We start from the raw sequence: 5,499 nt of genomic DNA, 5'->3' as shown, positions 1-5,499 counted from the left end.
CCTGCACTGGAGGTTTGCACAGCTCACCTGGTCCTGTGGGATGCTGTGGGGACCCCGGGGAGGAGGGAAGGGGCCACACAGCCACCAGGTCCTGGTGGCATCGCCAGGATGTGGGATGTGCAGAAAGAGGGGGAGGAGCCCTGGGAAACAGCTGAAACTGAGTCCAGGAAAACAGGGTTTGGGGAGGGGAGATGTCTGGTCCAGGAGGTGGGAAGGAAAGGAGATGCTGAGGGGAGCAGAGGACAGGGACAAGAGACGCGTGCGGGGCATTGGGCAGCAGTACAGCAGCACAGGGGTGTTGGAGCGGAGATGGCAGAGGGGAGGGAGCTGGGTTGGTGTGAGTTTGTGTGGTTTTCCTCAAATTTAGGCAGATACATAGGACTGAGAGGGGAGGGAAAGGCGTTGCGGCCAGCTCAGCTCAGGGTCTTCCTTGTTTGCATCTTCCCCAGTGGGTGGACAGGGCAGGTCCCACCGCTGGGCATGTGGGAAGGGTCCTGGTCAGCCCTCCGTGGGGAAACAGAGGCCGGGCGTCTGCTCTCTCCATGCATCCCCCAGTTCCTTGGTAAATGGGTAGAAACTTGCTCCTGGTTTATAAATATTCAGCACCAGCAAAACCCATTAATGTTGCATTAGGGCTGTGAATCGGAAAGCCCCAAAGTCAGGCAGCTCTGTGCTGCAGCTGCAGCGCGATTGGGTCCCACCGAACATGCGTATCTGCCCGTCCTGCTCCAGCCGAGTCTCCTCTGCCTGCCAGGACACTGCATGGCTGCAGCAACGTGCTGCTGGAGAGCATTGCCTCACTCCAGCAGCCCTGGAACAGGGGCTGGCAAAAGCCAAAGAAAAGGAGGGCATGGTGTCTAACCCTCAGTCCCAAAATCTCCCACTCTCATGAAATGCAATGGTAGTAGGCTGAAGGCTGGGCAGGTTTTTTTGAGTGGGATATGCTGGGAACCAGGCATGACACCTTGGGGCGGAATGTCTCCGGATTTGGCCAACTTTTTGGGAGAACAATGGGAAGTCCCTTGGCTGCATAGTCGAGCTGACTCGGTCTCATGGGCTGCTCCCTCCATCCGGCAGCGTGCGCTGAATTGCATCTCCGGGAATAGGCAGCAACGTGTATATTAAAACAGAAGCTGGAGAAAGGAGTTACATCTGTGCAAAGCAGCAATCCAAGTGTTACTATCGGGACCAAATTTTCTCACTTCCAGGAGAGCAGCTCTGAATGTGACAGTCTGCAGATTTGGGCATCAGTTTCAGCCAGCTTCCTCATCTCACTGTATTTTGCAGATTCACCTAGCAGCCATGTCCCCTCCACTCCAGCAGCATATCATTGAGCTTGAGGTGATGGAAGGAGCGGGAGATGGGTGGGAAAGGGGGCACACAGATGGAAGAGGGGGGAGATGCTTTGGGGAGCCATTGGGAAGCAGGCAAGGTGGAGAGAGCTTATGAGGAAAGGCTGAGGGAGCTGGGGCTCTGGAGCTTGGAGGAGAATGAGGGGTGACTCATTCATGGGGATCAATATGGAAAGGGGGAGTGTCAGGAGGATGGAGCCAGGCTCTTCTCGGTGACAACCAGTGATAGGACAAGGGGCAATGGGTTCAAACTGGAACACAGGAGGTTCCACTTAAAGATGAGAAGAAACTTCTTCATGGTGAGGGTGGCAGAGCCTGGCCCAGGCTGCCCAGGGGGTTGTGGAGTCTCCTTCTCTGCAGACATTCCAACCCGCCTGGACACCTTCCTGTGTAACCTCATCTGGGTGTTCCTGCTCCATGGGGGGATTGCACTGGATGAGCTTTCCAGGGCCCTTCCAATCCCTCACGTTCTGTGATTTTTGGTGAGAGGGGGTGGTGGGTTTGGGAGGTGGTCAGGGACTCACTTGTGGGCACCGAAATGGAGGGCACGATGGACCACTGGAGGTTCAGCTCTGGGAATTAAAGGCCTCTACTACGTCCCCTACAATCACAGTATCACAGTATCACAGTATGTTTGGGATTGGAAGGGACCTCAAAAGATCATCTAGTCCAATCCCCCTGCTGGAGCAGGAACACCTAGGTGAGGTCGCACAGGAACATGTCCAGGCGGATTTTGAATGTCTCCAGAGAAGGAGACTCCACAACTTCCCTGGGCAGCCTGTTCCAGTGCTCTGTCACCCTCACTGAGAAGAAGTTTCTTCTCAAATTTAAGTGGAACCTCTTGTGTTCCAGCTTGATCCCATTACCCCTTGTCCTATCATTGTTTGCCACTGAGAAGAGTCTGGCTCCATCCTCATGGCACTCACCCTTTATATATTTATAAACATTAATAAGGTCCCCCCTTAGTCTCCTCTTCTCCAAACTAAAGAGACCCAGCTCCCTCAGCCTTTCTTCATAAGGGAGGTGCTCCACTCCCTTAATCATCTTCGTTGCCCTACGCTGGACCCTCTCCAGCAGTTCCCTGTCCTTCTTGAACTGAGGGGCCCAGAACTGGACACAATATTCCAGATGTGGTCTCACCAGGGCAGAGTAGAGGGGAAGGAGGACCTCTCTCGATCTACTAACCACCCCCCTTCTAATACACCCCAGGATGCCATTGGCCTTCCTGGCCACAAGGGCACAGTGCTGGCTCATGGTCATCCTGTTGTCCACCAGGACCCCCAGGTCCCTTTCCCCTACACTGCTCTCTAATATGTAATCTCCCAACCTATACTGGAACCTGGGGTTGTTCCTGCCCAGATGCAGGACTCTACACTTGTCCTTGTTAAATTTCATCAGGTTATTCCCTGCCCAGCTCTCCAGCCTGTCCAGGTCCCGCTGGATGGCAGCACAGCCCTCCGGCGTGTCAGCCACTCCTCCTAGCTTGGTGTCATCAGCAAACTTGCTGATAGTACACTCAATTCCCTCGTCCAAGTCGTTAATGAATATATTGAATAATATTGGCCCCAGCACTGACCCTTGGGGCACTCCACTAGATACTGGCCTCCAACTAGACTCCGCACCATTGACTACCACTCTCTGGCTTCTCTCCCTAAGCCAGTTTGCAACCCACCTCACTACTCTATTGTCTAGACCACACCTCCTCAACTTAGCTGTGAGGATGCTGTGGGAGACTGTGTCAAAGGCTTTACTGAAGTCAAGGTAGACAACATCCACCGCTCTGCCACCATCCATCCACCTTGTTACATTCTCATAAAAGGCTATGAGGTTGGTCAAGCATGACCTACCCTTGGTAAAGCCATGCTGACTGCCCCTAATAACCCTCTTATCCTTGATATGCCTTGAGATGGCACCAAGGACAAGCTGTTCCATTACTTTCCCAGGGACAGAGGTGAGGCTGACCGGTCTATAATTACCCGGGTCCTCCTTCTTGCCCTTTTTGAAGACTTTTTGAAGACTGGAATGCCTAAACAGACCTCCTCCCCGACAGCTTGTGCCACTGGTCGTGTGTGCAGGGTTGGCTTCCAAAACCTCTGGGATGAACTGAAGGGGTGTTCAGGTCCAAGAGCTGACAGCTTCTGCTGGGGCTGCTCTGGAGGCAGCTTGGTGGGCTGGGACGACCTGGCTGCTGAAGTCACTGCTGGATCCTGGCTAGTGTGGTAAAACCTTCCTCCCTTTCTTCTTGCTGCTGCTGCTGTGCCTCTCACCCCACAAACTGTCCCTGCTGGAGAGTCTCGGGGCAGCACAGCCCTGCCTGGCACACAGAGAGCTGGAGCCCAGGGTGGGTGAGCAAAGGATGTCAGGGTCTGGACAGGGATGGGAGGGATTAATCCCTCTAGACTGGAGCAAGTTTCAGTGGCTCTTCAGGATTCCTGCAGCCTCCCTTTCCAGAGGGTTGTGCAGTGCATGAAGCAGCCCTTGAGCTCCTAGAGAAGAAAAGTATTGAGACAGGAGACCGCTGAATTTCATTTCTGCAGCTCACCTGGAACAGTAAAATTCTGGATGAGAAATGGGGAGGTGTGTTTCATCAGAGCTAAGAAATCTGTTTTACATCAACAAGTGTTAGAGACAACGAAAAGAAGTTGCCTGTCCTGCACAGTTTAGATAGGGGATGATGATGAGATAGGGAAAGGTCTTTTAGAAGGCAGCAAAGAATAGATGCTTTGCTATTGAAGAATTAATGCTAGGAGGAGTGTTTTTCCCCAGATTCAGGGACAGGGAAAAACTGAGGAGCCTGGCAATGGAGCATCTGTGGCCAGGCAGCAGGAGCAACTGGCTTTTGGTGCTGTGCAGTGTTACATAGCCAAACAGCTAACTTCTAGTAGATGTAACTGAACTACCAATCTTTAGGAAAAACTTTGAGAACAAGAACAGAGAAATAGCAAGAAACTTTCAAGAAAAATGAAAGTCCAAGGTTCTTGTTACCCCAGCTGAGCTGGTGTGGCAGGTTGCAGTAAGTCACACTGGAATCCGGCTTGGTGACTGCTGCCCCAGTCAGAAAAGCATGTCCTTGAGCTGAGAACCTGGAGCTAACTCTGCTCTACCTGTTTCTGCCATGTCTCCCAGAGCTGACCTCCTAGAGGTTTTCTAGATCTGTCCTTTTCTGGGGCAGAGAAGCTGTGAGCACCCCACTTGCCAACCTTCTCCTCTCTCTCTGATCACCCCTCTGTGCAGATGTCTGCTCAGGTTTGCGTGTTCCCTCCTGGAGGGCTGTGCTGCTCCATCTTCATTTGGTGTCTGCTGGGCAGAAACAGGGATCCCAGCTGCAGAAAGAAAACTTTTGGGCAGGAAAGCCCTTGCCTGAAGAGACTGATAACCCCTGCAGGTGTCTGCTGGTGTTTCCTTTGCTGGCTGGTCCTTGAAAGATTATTAATGGTGGGTAATATTTGGGGTGGTATATCCTCTCCTTCAAAGCCCTCACTGACATTAACAGGTGCTTTGATGCCACAGCAGTCTTGTAGGGATCTGCAGCAGAGCAGAGCAACTGAGCATCTTTCAGTTGTGACCTTCACCAACAGAAGAACAGAGCCAGTTGGTGACTGAGACTAACAGACCTGTCACTGTCAGGGATGCTATCCACTTTCCCATATTTTTAAACTGGCATTTTATTTATCAAAAAATGTTTTTTTGATGATTGGCAGTGGTGGAGGGGAGAGAATCAATTCCCAAAAGTGATTCCATAAAGCAAAAAACCCAATGAAAATGTTTGGAGTTTTCAAAAAAATGAACCCCTCACCAATGCCATGTTTGACAGGTAACAAAAGTGTCAAGCTTTTTGAGAGTCTTCCACCAGGAACATTTCTTACCATCTTTTCACAGCCTCCCATTGCCATAAAGCTCAAAGTGCTGCCATAACTGCTCCTCACTCAGCAGCTCTGCTGTCCTGGCCCGTCAGCACAGAGGAGCTCGCTCGGCAGCAAGTGTGACACTGGTGATGTGCCCAGCCCTTCACTGTGAGACCCAGCAGCACCAGCCACCAAATCTGGGTTTGGAGGCTCCTGCCTGATATGTGCAGCAGGAAGCATCCAAGAATTTGTGGTCTTTATTTATGGGCAAGGAGGATCTTCTCAGGGGAAGAGAGTCATCC

Source organism: Streptopelia decaocto (genome assembly GCF_964273445.1).
Source record: "Streptopelia decaocto genome assembly, chromosome: 12".
In the NCBI taxonomy this organism is placed as follows: domain Eukaryota; kingdom Metazoa; phylum Chordata; class Aves; order Columbiformes; family Columbidae; genus Streptopelia; species Streptopelia decaocto.
The sequence above is the reverse complement of the archived record's forward strand: the minus strand, read 5'-3'. Positions refer to the sequence as shown.